The sequence below is a fragment of the Nyctereutes procyonoides genome, unplaced genomic scaffold, assembly GCF_905146905.1.
Source record: "Nyctereutes procyonoides isolate TBG_1078 unplaced genomic scaffold, NYPRO_anot_genome, whole genome shotgun sequence".
Taxonomy (NCBI): domain Eukaryota; kingdom Metazoa; phylum Chordata; class Mammalia; order Carnivora; family Canidae; genus Nyctereutes; species Nyctereutes procyonoides.
In genome coordinates, this window is record NW_026575132.1 from 24,781,466 (window position 1) to 24,802,707 (window position 21,242).

A 21,242-nucleotide genomic window follows, 5' to 3' on the forward strand; every position below is an offset into this window, starting at 1 on the left:
AACGGATGCCCCGGGATGGCGGTCAACACATTCATGGATGCCTTGACCTCCAGGAACCATGTCCCTTTGCAGCCGAGTCTAAGGGCAGGACTTCCAATAGGCACTGCCCCTGAGAAGGAACATGCCATCAGCTCCCACCTTACACCTAGTAGGTGCTGACGAGAATGGGTTCTGGCAACAGACAGTGACTGCCCCAAACAGCCCCTCTGGGCCACTGTAGATGTTAGAAGGCTCTTCTTTACACTCAAGTCTCCTCCTTTTTGCAAGAACATCTATTAGGTTCTCCTCCAGAGAGCAACAGCAAATAGGCCATTTGCCTTTCCCCACATTCTCAGTCCCATTCTGCACCTGTTCCATATTTTCCTTCTCCAGATCATGCAGCCCTGTTGCACAAATTGAGATTTTCAGCCTCCCTCACCACTCTGGGAATCTTCTTTGGAATGTAATGATCACTGTGCTCTCCCTGTTGAAAAGCAAGGCTCTATTGGGCTCGTCTCTCCTGGTAATGCTCTGTTTTCTAGAATCTCCCAAGATGGCTACTCATGGCCCTCATTGCCAGAAGATGAAATTTCATCAGAGCCTGGAGTTCAAACTAAAGCGCTTGCTAATCACCCTCCTTAATGGAGGGTAAGATGGCATCGTTGGGGCTGGGGGCTCTGCACACTTCTCCGGAATGGGCTAACATTTCCTCCTTTTCCTCCTCCTCCTCCTCCTCCTCCTCCTCCTCCTCCTCCTCCTCCTCCTCCGTGAGGCGGCGTGGTGCCCTCCTGCCTCAGATCCAACACTAGGGCACCTTGGGAAAGTCATCTGAAAATCTCAGGACCACCACCTCACACCCATGAGGATGACTGCTCCCAAGAAAATAGCATTAGTCACAAGAGTTAAATCGTGGAAACAGCTCGAATGCGCACGGACAGACAAATGTGTGAGCAAAACGTGACACAGACACACATGGAATATTATTCAGCCTTGAAAAGCAAGGACGCTCTGACACACAGCACAGGGGAATCGTGACATCAGCGCTAAGTGAAACAAGCCAGAAACAAAAGGACACATATGAGTTTGCTCACATGAGGCCCACTTAAGTGGTCAAATTCATAGAGATACCAAGTAGAAGGGTGGTTGGCAGGCCCTGGGGAATGGGAAGCAGCCTTCTTATCGAGTGAGTAGAGCTTTGTTTTACAAGATGATAAGAGTTCTGGAGACGGAGGGGTGATGTTTATACAAGGACGGGGACCAGGGCGCCTGGGTGGCTCAGTCAGTGAAATGTCTGCCCAGCTCAGGTCGTGATCTCAGGGTCCTGGGATCGAGCCCCACGTCCGGCTCCCTGCTCAGCAAGGGGCCTGTTTCTCCCTCTGCCCCTGTTCGTGCGCACATGTGCTCTCTGTCTCTCTCTCGCAAATAAAATCTTTTATACAAGAATAGGGATGAAAAAAAATTAAAAATTAAGAAAAAAGAGTAGGGGACAGCCCCGGTGGCTCAGTGGTTTAGTGCCACCTTTGGCCCAGGGCCTGATCCTGGAGACCTGGGATTGAGTCCCACGTCAGGCTCCCTGCATGGAGCCTGCTTCTCCCTCTGCCTGTGTCTCTGCCTTTCTCCGTGTGTATCTCATGAATAAACAAATAAAATCTTTAAAAAAAAAAAAAAAACAGCAGCTGAGGGGCTCAGTCAGTTGGGCATGTGCCTTCGGCTAAGGTCATGATCCCAGGGTGCTGGGATCGAGTCCCACGTTGGGCTTCCTGCTCAAGTAGGGAGCCTGCTGCTGCTTCTCCCTCTGCCACACATGTTGTCTCTCCCTCTGCTGTCTCTGTCTCTCTCTCAAATAAATAAATTAAATTAAAAAATAAAAACACAGCAGCTGGCACGAGGTGGGAGCTCAGGAAATGTCTGTGGGTAGGATGGATGGAAGGACAGAATGGAGGGACAGACCCTCCTCTAAATCCCAGGCCCTGAGCTAGCTAGGTGGACTTGTGATTGGCACTGTGTTTAGAAAAGAAAAAAGAAAAAATCCCACCACCTGAAACTAATGTAACACTGTGTGTCGACTATACTTCCAATAAATGAAGGGAGGGAGGAAGAAAGGAAAGGAGAGGAGAGGAAATCCCAGAAAAGTCCACCTGCAGGCATCCAGTATTACAACAGCAGCAAGTATCTAGGGGACCCTGGGGAGAAAGCAGGAATCTAAAGCCAGCACACCACTACCCACCCCACCTCCCTGACGGCGGTGTGACCACGAACAGGTCGCCTAGCCTTTCTGAGCCCCACACTGTTCCTCAGCACAACACGCTCCTCCCGCCGACCCAGGCGGCTCTCGCACGTGCCCAGACCTGCACACAATCCACACTGGGTTCCGGATGGCCTGATGTCAGGGGAAGGGCCTTGGAAACCGCAGGAGTCGTGCAAGCGAATGATGTTTGTCATGATTGATGGTCAGGAGGGGTGGCCTGTGGTGCTGGACGACCAAGTCAAAATCCCAGTTCCCCCTTTGCATAGCTCTGTGGCCTGAGGCCTCCGTTCCTGTCTGTAACATTGGGATAATCACAGCATCTCTCTTGCTGTGTTGTCATGAAGAATAAATGAGTTTATTTTTGCAAAGCTTTCAGAACAATGTTTGGCAGCTAGAAAGTTCCATACAAGGGGTAACTTCTCACTAGCACTCTGGCTGCAATTATGGGTGAATCCAGCCTGGCGTTCCCCTTGTCCCATTCACCTCTTTCCTCTTGCCCCTACACACTCCTCGACTCCCCCGACCTCCAGTTCATTCCAAGGACATTTAGAGCACCTGCCTAGGGGCTGGTCTGGTGAGGAGATGCACACCCATCTGTCTCCAGCCTGAGCTCCTGGGTGCCAGGCTGTGTGTGCAAGAGGGCTCTCCATCCGGCCGACCTCGGCGGCCACTCCACTTGGCTATCACGCTCGGGAAATTCCTTTTGACTCTTATTTTTCAGAAGTTGAGAAGAGCTGCTTCAGCAATTTCCAAGGATCAGGAGTGTCCATGGCAAACAAACCCTCTCCCCTCTTCATCCTGCCCCCACCGGGGGACCCCACAGGAGGGACATGACCCTAGGACCCTTTTACCCAAGGCCTTGGGCAACATCTGTTGAGTAAGATGAAAACATGGGTTGAAGATTAAGCCACTTTGCCCTGGCTGGCCTGGCACGGGCTGGAAACCGTGTCTGGGAGGCCCACGCTGGGCAGAAATCCTGAGCCTGGGACAAGGGCGCCCCATGCCAGGGAGGGTAGGATCTAAGCAAGATGGGTGGGAAGGCCAGAGGGAGAGCTGGGGCCCCCCAAAGACACGGAGAAAACACAACAGACACACACACACACACACACACACACACACACACACACACGGTGTGAAGCGCAAGGGAAGGGGGCAGGGAGACCAGAGACCAGCTCTGCGGAGGCTGAAGGGGAGGCAGCAAATGGAAAAGGAAGGAAAAATACAACCCGCCCTTTCCTCCCTCTTGTGAACCTGCTCAAAGCAGTTGCCTCGCCCGCCTTGAGGAAACAGGTGCCGGGTGCTCTCTGGGGGAAGCCCAACTTTCTCCTGGATTCCCCTGGGCCACTTTCCCACTCCTGGGGGACAGCAGCAGAGCTTCCAGGGGGAGCTCAGCCCCTGCTAAGAGCCCCCCACCCCCGAGCAAGCCCGGCAGCAGGAGCCACAGCAGTCCTGCTTGCTGAACACCCTGCTTGCTGAACCCCAGTGTGCCAGCCGCTCGCCGAGCGCGCTGAGCACCTACTACGTGCCGGGTGGGGGGATGCAGCAGTGATCACAACAGACCAAAGTCCTCTGCGGACACAGGCTTCATGCTGGGACGAGGGGAGCCCGGTGAGCGAGATGCACAGCATCCCAGACGCTGACCGTGGATGGACGGATGGACGGACAGAGAGAGCAAGGCGGGGAGGCAGGGTCACTGCGGGGAGGGATATCTCACGCCCAGGAGGGAAGGAGCCTCCCAGGGACCTGAAGGAAGACCCTTTCGGCTAGAAGGAGCAGGAAGCGCCACCGTCCTGACGCTGCCTGCTACGTTCAAGGACAAGAAGCCCAGGCATCTGAAGCAGAGAGTGAAGGAGAGAGCTTCTAGAAGGAGATGAGGTCAGAGAGGAAGCCCGTCACGTGGGGTTGCACAGGTCAAAGCAAGAACCTGGACTTTTACACCAAATCAGGAGGGCAGCCCCTGGAGGGGCCCCAATACAGATTAATTAAATACATCCTCGGGTGGCTCAGCCGGCTAAGCGTCTGCCTTGGGCTCAGGTCAGGATCCCGGGGCCCTGGGATCGAGCCTCCAGTAGGACTCCAGTAGGGCTCCCTGCTCCCGGGGAGTCTGCTTCTCCCTCTGCCCCTCTCCACCTCCCTCCTTGTGCTCTTGCATGCACCTGCACTCTCTCTCTTAAATAAATAAAAATTAAAAAAAAAAATACATTCATTTGCTCCCTAACAACCTTCCAGGGTAGCTGCTGTTACCAGCTCCCAATCTGCAGAGGGGAAACTGAGGTCCAGAGAAGTCAAATCATGTGTCCCAAGGTCACACAGCTGAGGCTGGGGAGCCAGGGTCCAAAGGGAGGGAGTCTAATGCCCTCGCCCTTGGATGCAGTGCATGGGGCTGGGGGGGGGGGGTGGCGTTGTTCTGATTCAGGTGGGGGGAACCTCCGGGAGCACTATCTCCCACAATATCCACCACCAGGTGGCTGACCCAGACTCCAGGAAGGTCAGAGCCCCCTGCTCAGGTGGGGCCCGTCACAGGGTCCCAGGGTCCCAGGGACGGGACAACTCCACTGCCTCACTCAGGTAGGAGCTCCTTCTGTATCCTGTCTGTATCTGCAGTCCTTCCAGCTGGAATGCCAACCTTTTCCCTTTTGTCCCAACCCCTGACCCCTCCTCACATAAACAAAGCTCACAAGACTCCAAGTGGCCAGGAATCTGCCTCGCCTGGAGATCCCTAAACCCCAGACCCCCCAGCTATCTCAGACCAGCCAAGGACATTCTGTTCTCAGAGGGGAGGGGGCAGTTGGGTTGCAATGATGAGACTCATGCTCCCCACTTCCCCCATCGTCTCCCCGCCTGCCCGCCACAGTGACCCTCCCCAGTCCTAGAGCAACTTCTTAGCTAGCTGCAAACCAGGCCCGCACTCTGGCCTCACCACATGCCCCACCCAACCCGGCTGTCACCGGATGACCTGGTGCGACTGGGCCCTGTGCAAATAACACTCCACAGCTGGGCAGAGCTGAGACCCAGAAGGGTGTGAGCCCAGTGGGACCCAGGAGGAAGACCTTCCTCTGCAAGGAAGAGAAATGCCTCGGTAGGGCCTGGGCCTGGGAGGACACCGCCGTGGGCCCGAGGTGGCTGAGTCACGAGCACTTTTACAAACTTTATTTCATTCTGGCAGTGACCTTCAATGGAGGGGACACTGCCCACCACTGAGAAGGCCTTGGGAGCACCTAGAGCAACTCCTCCCTTTGACAGGAAGGGAGCCGGGGTCCAGAAGGAGGGCAGGACTTGTCCATCATCACCGGGCAAATGGATGTTGGAGGGAAAGAAGAAACCAGGTGGCGTGACTGAGACTCCAGGATCCAGGCTGAGCGAGTGTGCAGACCCCTGAACCTGTCTGGATCCCCGGACACCCCTACCCCCTCCCCCAGACTCCCACCCATGCCAGTGTCACTGGAGGCTCCTCTGTATCAGCAGATGGATTGTGACACCCCCCACCCAACACATACGCAAACACACACACATGCACCTGCCCTCATGCAGACCCCTCCCCTCCAGCTTCCGGGGCCCGGCTGGGAGGGGGAAGAGAGGGGCCTTCAGAGGGTGAGAAGACCCCAGAGAGGGCCAGGAGGGAGGAAAGGTTCCCAGGGTTCCAAATCAGGCCAGCTGGGATCAGTCTGGAACAGGCCCCTCTCCACAGCCCACAGCTCATAGGAGTCCTGCCCCTCTCCACACTTTTCTAGAAGCCTGATGGGAGAGGCAGGGGTGGGAGACATGGAAACAGATCAGAAAGGCAGAGTCAGCCAAGGAGCTGGGAAGTGAAAGGAGCTGGGAGGTGGAAGGAGGTGGAAGGTGGAAGGTGGAAGGAGGTGGAAGGTGGAAGGAGGTGGGAGGTGGAAGGCACCACCCAGACAGGAGCCACTGCCCAGGCAGTCGAGCTCTGTGGGTCAGGCCATCCATTCCCCTTCCTCCGGCCGAAGGTACCTGACCTGGGACTAGGCAGGTAGAAGAAGCCATCCTCGGGTTCTGGAAGCCACAGAACAACAGGCCCCTGGCCAGGCCTAGAGGCACACGAGATGCCCTTTTATGGGTTTTTCCAAGGACTTAAGCCTCAAATTGAAATAGGAGGCCCTGCATCTCATCAGAAGGGACCTCATGACTCATTTCCTCCCGGTCCAGCTTCACTTCTTGGGAAGTGTCCCCTCCTCCTCCTCCTCCTTACCTACTTGCCCGGCACCCTTTGGGGCTAGCAGTATGCTTCGATCCAACGGTTTAATGTAAGCCCTTAACAAAGGAGCAGAAGAAAGAGGAGGGAGGGCCCAGCAGGGTAGGGAAGGGACTGTCACTCACCACCAGTTCATGGCTGGACGGAGGAATGCAGGGGGCAGCCACCTGTGGGAGGAACAGAGAAAGGGCAAGGTTAGCATCCTTCATCCCCATAGAAAACCAGGGCCTCCTGAGATCATTCCACGGCCCCCTCCATGCTAGACACCCCTTCCCTCAGCTCAGCTCACCGACCACCTCCAGCTTGAGAGGTCACTGGAAGACTCTGCAGCCTCGTGGAGGATCCCTCAGCCAATAACACTTGGCAGAGGGCGAGCGGCAAAGGCAGAAATGAAATATATATCACAATTTTTTAAAAGAATTTATTTAGTTAGTTATTTTAGAGAGAGAGAGATAGAGCATATGCTCACGGGAACAGGAGAGGGAGAGAGTGAATCTCAAGCAGACTCTGTGCAGAGCACAGAGCCCGAGGCGAAGCTCAGTCTCACGACCCTGAGATCATGACCTGAGCCGCAACCAAGAGTTGGAAGCTTAACTGACTGAGCCACCCAGGCACCCCGTATATCCCAATTTTTAAATTCTGCGCGGAAGGCTACAGGTCAGTGCCCCAGGATTTTTTTTTTTAAGACTTACTTACTTACTTACTTATTTATTTATTTATTTATTCATTCATTCATTCATGAGAGACACACAGAGAGAGAGAGAGAGAGGCAGAGACACAGGCAGAGGGAGAAGCAGGCTCCCTGCGGGGAGCCCGATGTGGGATTCGATCCCGGGGCCCCAGGACCACACCCTGAACTGAAGGCAGATGTTCAACCGCTGAGCCACCCAGGTGTCCCAGTGCCCCAGGATTTTTAATAACAGTGGGTTAAGGTAACAAGAATAAGGATTTTGTTTTCTTGGCTCTATGTTCTAAATGTTCTACGATATACTAAGATTTGTTTTAAAGTTTTTAAAAACATGTTTAAGGCCTCTAAGAAAGGGGGTTCTCCCCAGGGCCAGGGCATGTCACCCAAAGCTGCAGACAGAGTCTGGGGTCCCCACAGCACGTGGGAAGCAGGTTGGTGGAAGGCTCCTGCCAGTTCCTCCAGAGAAAGCCTCGAGGGGTGAAAGCACCCTCTGTGGGTGAGCGGTTCTTCCTACCATCGCACTCACCGTCCTCTCTGATGGAGGGTGGGGGCTGGCAACTCGGGCCTCCAGACGAGGGCGGGTGGAGGGAGGGCTGCATTTCTGAACCCTCCCCTGAGATAACACCCCCCATCCAGGCCAGGCAGCCAAACCACTACCCTGACAATTAGCAGGGCCCTTTATCAGAGACTCAGTGTGCTCTTTTTTTCTAGTCAGGACACGTTTTTCTTGGAGCTCATACCTCAATCTTGGCTCTGATTCCCGACCCAAGGGGCCCACAGAAGGGACTAGGGAAGGCTCTCCCCCAGGCGTGTGGGGTGTCTGGGCACAAGCCCTGGATCGCTGAAGAGGAGGCTGCTGCCTCCTGGAGCAGTGGGGCAACCCCTGCTCCAGCCACCGCCCCGGTGGAGCAGTGACGGTGACAACCTACAGGCTCGGATGGAGCTGGCTGTTCACAAGAAGCCACCCTCAGCCGGGCCCTCCCCATGCCTGAGCCAGTCCTGTCCTCCCACCAGCCCAGGGGATCCCCAAGCTTGACACACCAGCCCAGAAGGGCCCAGGGCTCATATGATGCTGTGCCCTGAGCTCTGGAATGGGTGGAGAAGCCGGGGGCTTTAGCATCCCTGGGTTCTCGACCCAGGCCTGCTACGGGCTTCCTGCCCACCTCATTCTCCAGCAAAGAAGCCTGAGCTGAGTCTCAGCACCTATCGCCCTGTACTCACCATTACTCTGAGACCCCTTGGTGCGGTTGAGAGACTCATATATGAGGCCAAAAGAAAGGAACAACGGCTAACGCGGATTAAATACGGACCACAGGAAGGACAGGCGTCGTTATCGATGCTCGACCCATACTACCTCATTCAATCCTCCCAACAGCCCTATAAGGTAGGGACTATTACATCTTCAGTTGAGGTGAGGGGCCCAGAGCGGTCAAACAACTTGCCCGAGGTCACACCACTCATACGTGGTGAAGATTTGAACCCAGGCATTCTGGTTCCCAAAATGAAATGTGAAAGGGAACGAGGAGACACAGGGGCAAATGCTCCCCTAAGTTCAGGATTCTTGATAAACGTAAGCATGAAGCGGTGAGTGACTGGTTTAGAAGTTTCTGGGGGAGACGGAGCCCGGGGTGTGGTGGAGAATGCCAGGAAAACAGACCGGGAAGGCCGGGAAGGTCCCAGGGGTGGCTGTGGCCTGCAGGGCTCCCTGCCTGCCCTGCCCACCAGACAAGGTCTCAGCCGTGGGGGACACAGCCACCCCCAACAGGCACCCTTGGGCCAGGAGTCCTGCATCTAGCAGTGGCCCCCTCCCCGTCCCCTCCTGCCCCTAACCCCATTCAGGGGCTGTAGGTTTCAACCCCATGGGGCCAGGCCCCCAGTGCCACCTCTCCCACCACTGTGTTTGGGTCCCTCGGGCCCTGGGTGGGAGTGAGCACCACCCACAGGGCAGCACCCTGCTCTGCTCCCTCCTTCGGAGCTGGAACTGGAGCTGGGGCGAGCGCAGGGGACCTGGACGCAGGACCACTCTGCAGGGGGAGGCCACAGCCTCCAGTCCCATCCACAGCCACATCTCCCAGGCCGTTACACAAGGGGGTTTCTAGTCTCCATTCGGGGTCTGGGGACTGAGGGAGGGAGGGACAGGTTATGGATACACCTGAAGCAGCAGCAGGATGGACAGTGTCCTCTGAAACAGTGGAAGGGCCTCTCTCCCAGAGCCACCCTAAGGCAGTGGAAAGAATGGGGAGCCAGGCATCCCGACCCCAAGTCTCTTCCCTGCTCCCCTGAGGCAGCGCCACCCCTAAGGACTGAGCTCTGTGGACCTGCAGCCCGAGGGCCCGAGGCCTGGGTGCCCCTCGTGGCCTGCTGCCCCCCAGCAGCTCCTCCGCCCGCCGCCCACAGCTGTGCATTCCAGGCCAGCCGGCCCGCCAGCCCACTAACTTTGTTGTGTGTTTCAATGTTTCTTGTCTCTCTTTTTTTTTTTGTAAGCAGAGAAATGTTTCCTTAAAAGGCTCTCTCCTTCCCTCCGGCACCCTGGCCCCTGGCCACCCTCTCAGGAGCCTGGAATGTGCCAGGGAGAGCCAGGGCCCCCTGCCACTCTGTGGCCCAGGCCCTACGGCCCCACACTCCTGGTGTCAACAGTGACCCCTCCCACTGCCCCTCAGGGACCCAAGCTAGGAACCCTCTCCCTGCACAGGGGGCAGGCTCGGGGGTGTCCTCAGGGCCTCTGGGTCCCGGCCCTGCCATACACTGGCTTCCCCGGCACTGGCCGTGCAGGACTCTGGGGCTCGGGCCCAGGAGGTCAGCCTCAGGGAAGCCCCCGCCCTGGTGTACCTCCAGAAACCCGTCTGCACACTGGGGGCTGAGCAGGCCTGATGGCCAGTCTCTCCGCTCTGAAAAACGTGACAGCAAAAGTAGCAGCAGCGGCAGACACTCCCGTCTCACTTGTTAGATGTCAGGCACTACTCTCCACGCTCTGCCTAAATTCACTCACTGAATTCCCACAACAGCCCTCAACACCCCAGTTTTACGGACGAGGAGGCTGAGGTGCAGGGACGTCGACAAGTGATGCAACAGAGAGGACGGGACACGAAGCCAGCAGCGTGGCTCCGGACGGAGATGTGCTCCTGCCCCCTCCGCTAGGCTGATGCTCGGGCAATCACTAATTTCCATATAGCTAGAGCCAACAAGGCCACAAGAAGCTCCCGGAATGCGGCTTTCTGTCTGCTGCTGCCCTAAGCTCGAGGAATGTGTGGGCTAGAGACTTAGTGTCCCCATTTCCCAGATGAAGAAGGTAAGGCACAGAAAGGGTGACGACTTGCCTAAGGCCACTGCAGAGGAGCAGTCTGACTCTGGCGCCCGCAAAGTAGAGATCTGGGGGCACGGGGAGGGGAGTTAGCAGGCCCAGACCAGGGCCAATGCCCCGCACTCTTCATCCCTCACCCACCGATAGCTTCTGAATTTCAAAGGTCCCTGGGCTCAACGCCAACAACAGGGCACCCCCTTGGAGACTCCCGCAGGTCCCGAGGGTGGAATGCACCAGACAGCAGCCAGCCAGGCAAGGGCTCCCTGCATGACTGGGCCCCTGCCCTCCTCTCCACCATCCGTGTCGTCTGCCCCCCCTTGTCCAGGACCTCAGGCCACACATCAAGGGTGGGCTCCTCCCTGGCCCCCGAACACACCTCGCTCTGCTCCTCCTCAGGGCCTCTGCATATGCTGTTCCTTGTGCCTGGGACATGCTCAGCCCACTGACTGCATAGCTGGGTCCTTCCCAGCCTTCTAGCTTTGGCTTAAATGCCACCACCCCCAGAGAGGCCCTTCCTGACACCCCTAGGTCACGGTCGCACACACACACACACACACACACACACACACAGTTTCTCTTGCACTCTTATCTCTTCCTTCACAGATCTAATTACAATTTATAATTAAACAGGTGTCTGTTTTCTTGTCTATAATCCGTTTCCCCTGCTAGAAAACAAGTGCCCTGGGGACAAAAAATACGTATTGTTCATCACACTGGTCCCGGCATACAGTAGCTGCTCACTAAATACTTGTGGAAAGATGAAGGACATTCAAGGCCTCAGCCACAGAGGCACCTGCAACCACGAGAGGTAAAAATCACCGCCCATCGCTAAGCATCTCCTATGCGCCAGGTGCCAGGGCCACTCCTGCCATAGGCCTGGCTCTCTGAGCCCTTCTGATCCTGTACTGTCAGCGATATTGCTCCCATGTCACAGACGAAAAAAAAAGGAGGCTCGAAGAGATCGTGACGCTTGTCCCAGGTCAATCGGCCAGGAAGGGCAGGCTGCAGGTGAAATTTTGGTCTGCAGGTTCCAGGCACTGCTGTTTGCAGAGCAAGAGAAAACCCAGGCACCCACCTGGCCCCTATCACCTCCCCAGCATGCAGGTGGTGGGACCGAGTCCCCAACTGAGTGACATTCCCATCCTCAGGGCCTCAAGTTGTCAGCCTTGGTTACATGAAACCCCGGGCTCTGAAACTTGCCCAGCCCTCTGAGGAGCTCTCCACATCCACCTGACCCTGGGGCTGGACAGGACTGCCTTGCCCCAGCCAAAACTAGAGCCACTCGAGTCCCCGACTCTAGCATTTCACATGATCCTGAGTAGAATTTTTTTCCCTATCTCCAGCTAGTCCTTTATTATTATTATCATTACTATTATTATTATTATTAAAAGCATACAACATAAAATTTACCATTTTAGCCACTGCTAAGAGTACATTTCAAAGGCATTTAAGTGCATTCACACTGCTGTACGACCATCACTCCTATCCATTTCCAGAACCTTTTCACCTTCCCGAACAAGAAATCTCACATCCTTTAAACCTCATTCCCCTTTCCTCCCAGCCTGGTGATCTCTAAGCTACCTTCCATGTCTCTGAATTTACCTCTCCTAGGCACCTCATGTAAGAGGAATCACACCGCATTTGGAGTCTGGCTTATTCCACTTGGTGTTTTATCCCCCCAAATTCACATGTTGAAGCCCCGATCTCTGGTACCTCGGAATGTGAGTGCATTGAGAGACAGGCCTTTAAAGAGGTGAGGAAGTAAATAAAATCTTTTAAAAAGGGTGGTGGGAGGACACCTGGGTAGCTCAGTGGTTTAGCCCCTGCCTTTGGCCCAGGGTGTGATCCTGGAGTCCTGGGATCAAGTCCCACATCAGGCTCCCCGCAGGGAGCCCTGCTTCTCCCTCTGCCTGTGTCTCTGTCTCTCAGGAATAAATAAATAAAACCTTTAAAAAAAGAAAAAAAGAGGTGAGGAAGTTACAAGGAGGCCATCGGTGGGCCCTAATCCAACCTGACTGGTGTCCGTATGAGAAGAGGTGAGGACCCAGAGAGAGCCACTCGGGGAACGTGCAAAAGGCGAGGACTGTGAGGATGCAATGAGAGGCCTCAGAAGAAATCGGAAGGGCCAACTCGGAAGGGCCTGGATCTTGGAGCCCCAGCCTCCAGAACTGGCTGAAGATGAATTTGTTGAGCCACCCAGGCCGTGGCGTGTTGCCAGGGCAGCCCCAGGAGACCGTCACACTTAGCGCCGTGTCCTCGAGACTCACGCATGTCGCAGCATGAGTCAGCTGCCTTCCTCTTCCGGGCTGCCTGCTACTCCACTGCATGAGCACGGCACGCTGTGTTTATCCACCGTCCTCCATGGACACTCGGGCTGTTTCCAGAGGCTTCTACTGGCACCTCCTCCACGTCCCTGCCCCCACAACTCCGGGCACCCATCTCGACTGATGGTGCAGGCGAGGGAGGAAAGGAGGGTTTGCAGAGCACCTGTGTGCATCACTGACCTGGGTGCTTTACATACATTATTTCAGTTCGTCTCTATGACAGGTTGTTGTGGGCTCAGAGAAGTGAGGCAACTGCCCAAAGTGGAATGGCCAGTAGTAGGAATGGTAGAAGCAGCAGCAGAGATTGCCAAGATTTCTTTGCACGCTTGCTGTGTGCCAGGCACGCTGTCTTATCCCCTCTGCTCCCTGTGACCTCCTCGAGGTAGATCATAGTGCCCACATCTCACATGATCTCAAGCCATCTCAGCAATCCTGTGAGACCCAAGACGGCCTGACCACTAAGTGACAGAGCCAGGACCGCCACCTGGGTCTGCCCGACTCTGATACCCTCTTTGCCCAGCACGCCACGCTGCCTTCGTGGCCGGGCAGAGGTGCCAGGGGCTGTGAGAGTGCTCTCGGGGGTCCAGGGCAGGGTCCACAGAGGAGGGGACACCCAGGCCAGGCCTCCGGGACACATCGCTTTTGTCTACTGGGTGTCTCACCCACTACTGTTCTAAGAGCCCCGAGGGCGGGAAGCCTTGGTTCAGAGCCTGGAGCTCACCAGGTATGTGGACAGGGCTTTAAAAGGTGGAGATGGGGAAAGGGCATCTCAGGTGGAAATGATCACATGGACGAGGCATGGAGGAAAGGACCACGGGAGGTCCCCTTAGGCTGGGACACAGGGTGGGACAAGGGAAGGAGGAGGACATACCGAAGGAGACGAAGGGAAGGACAACTGGCTGCAAACTCTCTTTCCAGGCTGGACCACGGGCAACCATGACGGCCCAGCAGAGAAGTTAAGACTTTGAGATGCCGGCACTGGGGAGCCAGTGAAGGTGCCTGAGCAGGAGGTGGCAGGGGGAAGTAAAGGGTGAAGCTCAAGGCAGGTGGAAGATGTGTCATATGATCCTAATAATAATGGGGAGGGGAGAAAAGAGGAGGTGACACCCAAAGCCCACAGGCAAGGGGCCATTGGGCACCTTAAAACCACGAGGCCCTCAGCTCCACCCTAACAAGACACACGTGTGAACAGACCTCCACCCCCAGGCTTTACTTGTCTTCCCCCAGCCTCAGTCCAGGAGGACAGCACTGCCCCGACTTCCACCCTCCCTCCCTCCCTGCACGCAGCAAGTGGGCCCTCCCCACGCGAGCTCCTGCTCCCCCTCTGGGCCCCGCTTGGAGAACCTGCAGCCAGCGTGCTGCTATCTCTGAGCCCTGGTCACCGAAATGCCACCACGGGGGTCAAGAACCATAGAGCCCATGACCCCCAGAGGCTGTGGCCTACATGCCAGGTGACTAAGGAAAGAGCCAGAGGACCCCTCGGCTGAGGTCAGCCCAGCACCTCCCACTTCACGTGATGCATCCACCTGGCTCCCACGAGGAGGCGGCGAGCATGTGCACCCGTAGGACCCGGGCGTACACAGTGGTCCCAGACTGCCACGGCCGGGCCGGGGGGCCGGGGTGGGGGAGCAGGGCAAGGCCAGGGCTGCAGAAGGCAGAGCCCGACACGGCTCCATGGCTCCACACTCCGGGCTCCCGATCTGAGCCCCAGACCCCGGGCAGGGGTTGGGGGGCTCCTGGGGAGAAGATGGCCACGACCCTGGCTCCATTTCCTCCCAGGCCTGCGCCCTCCCTCCGGGCCGCCTGTCCTCACCAGAGCTTGCTCCTAGCCTGCTTGGCTGTTTCCTTCCCTTATATAGAGCTCAGGATCAGGAAAGGAAGTGCATCCAGTTCCTGGAGGCAAGAAGGGGCCTATTCCCAGGGACACCTCGAGCTGGGGGGGCGCGGGGGGTAGGGCCTGTCCCAGCCGAGAGTCCAGGCCCCTCCAGAGCCAGGAGGCCGGCCCTTTCCCCCCAAACCCAGCAGAGGCTCCAACTCAGACGAGAAACAGAGGAGATGGGATCCCTGGGTGGCTCAGCGGTTCAGCGCCTGCCTTCGGCCCCGGGCATGGTGCTGGGGTCCCGGGATCAAGTCCCACACCGGGCTCCTGCATGGAGCCTGCTTGTCCCTCTGCCTGTGTCTCTGCCTCTCTCTGTGTCTTTCATGAATAAATGAATAAAATCTTAAAAAAGAAAAGAAACAGAGGAGAGGGCCGACTCTGGGCGATGTCCCCGGGACCCTGGCCTCTTCCGTTCTTCCCCAAATCCTCCTGGGCCACATGCCTCTTGAACTACTGAGCCAATCCACCTGTTCCCCAAGCCCCAGCAGCGCCCCTTCTCCTCGGTCCTCCCTTTTGTCTCGGGAACCTTCTCCTCAGGCCCCAAGCGCGGGCCGCCCAGCCCAGCCTCTAGGCCTGCTGACACACTCAAGAACAGGCTCTCCAGACGGGGCAGCTTCTCTGCAGCAAACACCTCCCTCCCACACCCACATGAGGCAGCCCGACCCGCACGGCCCAACCCCACAGGGCAGGGAGAGCCGGGTGTGCCCCTCTGTGCCCGGCCAGAAGGTCCAGCCACGGGAAAGGGGGTACAGTGGACCAACTGGGCAGGGCACGCTGTGGAACCAGCAGGCCCCATCTGCGGAAGCCGCTCCCCTGCAGGGCCTTTCTGGAGGATGGCATGAGAGAGCACCCAGATTAGCCCACGCTGGGGGCGCAGCTGGTCGCAGAGCATTTTCTCTGAAGATCTGCCTCTCCTTGAGCCCGAGCTGGGGCCCCAGCTCAGGGGCCGTTTACCCACACACACAATTAGTGACTCCAGGAGAGCTGAAGTTGTAACCGGCCGGCCCTCTCATGATGAAACCCCGGGAGCAGAGGAATCAGAAAAGTTGCGGTCAGCAAACCTGCACTGAGCATCTACTATGTGCCAGGCCCTGGGAGCACACGAGGGTAAGCCAGGGGTCTGGGTGCGCTGAGCAGTAACCACAAGACAAGGAGCGGGGGGCACGTGGGGCCACAGGAAAGCACCAGCAGGGGTCAGAAGGCACAGCCGGGCCCAGGGCTTGACACTGGTCAGCATACTGGGCTCACGGCCCTGCTCCGCTTGGCCTCCACCCCGCTACTCTGCAGATCAGCGCTGACAACCACCCTGCTCCCCCACCACCCCACCCCACCCCGGGCCACCCAAGGCTGTTAAGCCAGAAACCTGAGCATCGGCCTCCTCCCTCCACTCCCTCCCACTAAGCCTGGACAACTCTTCGGCCCAAATATCTCTCCAAGCCAGCCCACCCCACAGTCTCCTTAACCATGGAGATTATGGCAAGAACCTCCTAACCCAGGTCTCTGCCTCGGGTCTTATCTCTCTAACCTATTCTCCACTCAGCAGCCAGGGAACTCTTTCTAAAATGTGCATCCAGTCCTGTCAATCCCCTGCCTGAAGTCCTTCCCAGTTCCGTGGGACAGAGTCCAAATGCCCTAATATGGTCCTCAAGGCCCTGCAGGACCTGGCTGGGTGTCTCTTTCAGTTCCCCATTCCCCACCTCTCTTGCCTCAAGCTCTTGCTCCCATCAGAGAAATCCCCTTTCAGGTCCAATTCTGTTCCATCTCATACGCTCTGAGGTACTAGGGGTTATCAGCCCATTTCCCGGATGAGGCTCGGAGATGTCACATGCTTCACCCAAGGTCCCAAGCCTCAACTGTGCCAGCGCTGCACCTCCTTGCCCCATCAGGGGCCCCAGCAAGAGTTTCAGGGAGGGCATGGCCTCCGAGGTGGGTGGGGTGGGAGAGACATCAATCATGGGAGAGCAGGGAGCAGACCAGTCCCCCAGGCCCAGGGCGCACATGGCAAAATGGAGGAAGCGAGTCAAAGGGAACATGTTCTGCAAGGCCTGGAGGGCTGGACTGAGGCAAATGTCCAGGGGCTCTGGAGTCGCCCAGTGCCTCCGGAGCCAGGGAGAGAGGGCGCAGGCAAGTGGCAGGCCTGGAGGCCAGATGTCCAGCCTCAAATAGGCAGCTGCTGCCAGAGTGCGACTAGCGCTGAGCCAGGGCCGGGTGCAGAGGAGAGAGGCCACCAAGAGAGCTTCAAGGGGACAGAAGAAGATGGAGAAGCCGGACACCACTGAGGGGCCCAACCTGGAGGCCTCAGAGGAAGCAGGGCCTCTACTGTAGAAGTGAAAGTGTCAACAGGCAGTTTGAAACGTAGACTTCAGAACTGCCTTCTCTTGAGATCCAAAGACCAGGGGAAACCCCAGCCCTTCTTCCCCTCCTGGAGAGGGGCCATTTGTTCCGAAGCAGGGGGTGGGGTGACAGGGCCCGCAGCACAGAACACACAGCTTCTAGGAAGTTCCTAGAAGAATCTGGTCAAGAAGAGGGCTGTGGTCTGTGGTCAAGGTTTTGGTGGAACCAGGGGCAGAGGAGGGTGACAGGCATGGGAAGCAAGACCATGCATTCACTCAACAGCACTAAGGAGGGTCCCTCGGTGCCAGGTTCCCAGCAAGGGAGACAGAGATGAATAAGGACGGCCTGGCCCAGGAGGGGAACTTGGGGCCCAGTGGAGGAGGCCACACATGTAAACAGGGAATTATAAAAGAGCCCAGTAAACTGCTATAATGAAGGTATGAAGAGGGCTATTATCTCCCTGGGATTCAAACCCATCTGTTTTTCCAGAAATTACGCCCAGAGGGAGGCCGTGCGCCCAGCCCCCCTCACTCCCCACTGAGGATTTCTGTCCCTAGATGAGAACTTGAAGGGACAAAAGTCTTTGACCCTAAACTGTGCCAGAATAGTGAGGCAGGAAGGACGCATGGGAAAAACAGCTCAGAGCAAGGGGGAAGCCCAAAAAGTCAAAGGGCTCGGGAACTGCTGAGAAACGTACCCGGGTCCTGGGACGTGGCGAAGAAGGTTGAGGGTGGGGGAGAAGCAGTGGCAGCGGGGGTGGGGGGGTGGGGGGCGCTGGGCCAGGCCAGATTTGAGACTTCTGGGGCCACACTCAAGCCCACACAAACACCAGGGGGTCCCCCTGCCTTCTTAAACTAGGCCGGAGTCTCCTGGGGGTGGGGGCAGGACAAGGGCCTCCTGGCCTCTCCCTTCCCCCTACACCTGCAAACCACAGGCTTTACCACCCTGCTTCCTAATCTTGAAGGTGCCTGGGGCACCTTCCATCGGGTGGTAACAGCTTTGGAGAGGGAAAAAGGCTCCTCAAAACGTGCGCTTCGATTGCAAGACGCCTACCGATTTCACAGACACCAACATGTAAAAGAAAGCATCTCCAATTTGAAGAAAACTCGTGTGGGCTCTTCGGGCAGCCTCCACTGCCCTAAGCTGCTGGCCATCAGGAAGTCCCTCCCAGTGTCTACCTACTTCCTTTTTTTTTTTTTTTTTTAAGAATTTAATGATGCCAAAAGAAAAGAACAAAATGAAAGGAACCCCAAGCTCACGATACCCGGGAGAAAATTCTATCTCCGAAGAGCCCATCTGTGGCCTTTACATTCCCTGGACCCTCTACAGGTCATTCTGTCTCATGGCCTGACTCCAGACAGCTCGGAATCTAACCAAGGACCGGGAGCTGGGAGCAGATTCAGTTGTGAAGGATCACACCTAACACCTTCTGGCTGTGGATCTTTACTTCCAAATTCCTCAACACATCGAGAGGCCCTGAGTTTCCCAGCAAAAGGGAGACATGGGACAGAAAAGCATGGGACTGGGCATCAGGTGTGGCTTCAAATACCACTTTGCCACAGACCACCACTTCCTTCTAAAGGTCCCCGAGTCTATCTCCTCGTCTGTAAAATGGGGATGAGGACACCTGCTTTTGCAGGGTGCAAGTTAATAAAACTGCCCGAGTCAACACAATTAAGAAGTCCTAGAACACAGCACACGCTTGGTACATGGGAGGCCCCTTCCATCAAGCGGGCTACACACATGCGCCTCCGTGTCGTCATGTCCAGGGCAGTAAACTGCACCGTGTGGACGAGGCCCTGGGCCCCATTCTAAGCATTGCATGTATCTCAGCTCATCAGACCGTCACTTCAGCGGCGCCTGGGCAGCTCAGTTGGTTGGGCATCCGGCTCTTGGTTTCAGCTCAGGTCATGATCTTGCGGTCCTGAGATCAAGTCCTGCATTAGGCTCTGCACTCAGCTCGGAGTCTGCTGGAGATTCTCTCCCTCTCCCTCTGCTCCTCCCCCTGCTCCTGCTCTCCCTTTCTCTCTCTCTCAAATAAAATATTTTTTTAAAAAATCTTTAAAAAATCATCACTTCCATCCTGTGAGGTAGGCTCTGTTCTTATGCCCTCGTAACAGAAGAATACTCTGAAGAAGTATAACAAATGAGAAGTAGTCAATTTACAGGGCCCCATCCACGGATAAGTCAGAGCCTAAGACAGTATAATACAATGCAAAACATTCATTCCCACCCAAAAACAAAACAAAACAAAAATCCACCTTTTTTTTCCCAGAGCTTTCGACTCTGGCCTCAGCTTCAGTTATCCGAAAATGCACTTTATGTAGGAAAGTCCTGGACCCCAGACATCAGCGCCAGGAGGAGTTAGTGATGGTTCTGCACAATTAGCACATGTCAAGGGCTGGTGTTCTGGAACCCCATCTGCTCTGACCAACTGCACCAGGAGCCCCGGAAGCAGGAGTCCCGAGGGCAGGGCAGCCCAGCCCCATGTTGCTCCTTTAAATCCATCTGTGGCTGAGACGCAGGAAGCCCCCTCTGGCTCCCAATTAGCGGCAGCAGAGACTTGAAGCGCAGCCAGCACTGAAGGCCAGCGGAGGCCTGGCTGTCACCAGCATTGTTCGGCTCCATCTGACGCATATCCACCCCCCTGCAATGTTTCCTTGTTCTCCAGGAAAACCTCCTCCGAGATGCACGCATCTGAAACCAGGTCTGGAGGGAAGGGGTTGGGGGGGGGGATTGGGGGGTGGTGGTGGAAGACCCAGCTCTCTCCGGCTCCCAAAACCCAGGCGGATTTTAAACAGACAGGAGCGAGGGCTCCCATCAGCTACAGACCTGGTGGCCCAGAGGCACTGCTGAGGTCCAGACACAGAGCACACACCCCACAGCACACACACAGGCCACAGGACCACTGCCAGGTCCAGATGCAAAGTCACTCCCTGGTGCTCCCGGCCCCACCCCGAGCACAGCGGCCCTGACGGGAACACAGCAGCCCCACCAGCATACCCACGGGGTGGGGGGAAAGGGGGGAGCCACGGAGTGTGGGGGGGGTGGTCCATGTGGGCAGACTGGAGGTGAGAGCATGAACCAGCAGAGGCGGGGGGGTTCAAGTCTGAACACTCACCCAGCTCTCCAAGTGCCCACAGGAGCCAGCCCATCCACCGCAGCGAGGCCAGCAACACACTCCCCTGGACTCTCTCCCCCCTACTTGCATCCTGCCCGTCCTGAGCAGGTGAGTGGGAAGTACGCTGACTGATGGAAGCTGGGTAGGTGTCAGAAACAGGAGGGTAAGTGTACGAGCCACTGATCCGATAGGGGCTCCAATCCGATAGGAAGATAAACATCCTGAAAATCACAGAATAAAAGCATGGGAGCAGGAATGTCAAGGGGGAGGTGGTGAGGAGGAGCAAAACAGAGGTTAGGGCTTGATGGACATGAATTATCCAAATACCTAGAATGTGCTGTGTCCTATAGACATGGGATCACATTTAACCCTTTCAACGGTAAGCACAACAGACAAATCTCTCTTTCCATAGGAGGCCAAAGAAGCTCACCAAGAAAAGTTAAGGTGCCCAAGGTCACGCGGCCATGAGCAGTTGAGCTGGGACTCAAACCCAGGACAGCCAGCCCGCAGCATCTCTACTCCCGCAGGTAACCCAAGCCACCCGGGTGCTCGGAAGACACGACAGGGCAGCTGTGTGCAGCCTAGAGGGTGCGGTGGGATAGCTGGTAGGAGGCGCTAATGCAGAGGGGCACAGAGAGGCGAAGGGAGCGGGCGAGTGGGCAGGCCAGCCTGGACCCCCGCTCCTAAAGAGCTCAGGCTGCCGTGACTCAGTGGCTGGGCCTCCAGGGAGCGTTTCCGGAGCCTCAGACAGCCCTGCAGACTAGGAGCCACCTGCTGAGCAGAGACACTGGGCCATTACTCACAACTGTTACTCACTCTTCTCTGCACCCTGCCCCCCAGCACAGCACTCACTCCCACTCTGTTCCCTGAGAGAGGCCAAAGAGGGCCGGAGGATCTGGACGGTTCTCTCCCTCGCTTCATGAGCTCCAATCCTGCCAGCGCATCTCCCTCCACCTGAGTCACTGGGACAGAGCCCCAGAGACTCCGGCCCACTCAACCTGACAGCTGTTACCCTCCACTCTGTTCCAAGAAACGGAGCTGCCTGGAGGAGTGGTCACTGGGCACAGAACCTTCCAATCCCAGGGCTAGAAGGGATCTCCCCAACATCTCAGCTGGCTTCCCCGCAGATGCCTGAAGACCTTCCGGGACCCCAAC

The 21,242-nt window shown here is 56.6% G+C and overlaps 1 protein-coding gene across 1 annotated transcript in view; it reads right to left on the bottom strand.

Moving 5' to 3' along the window:
* Positions 1–21,242, bottom strand: part of TNS1 (tensin 1) — a 229,151-nt gene that overhangs the window by 106,835 nt on the left and 101,074 nt on the right. The window contains 1 exon segment of the mRNA XM_055345038.1: positions 6,566–6,607. The gene's annotated coding sequence lies outside the window, so the exon portion shown is untranslated.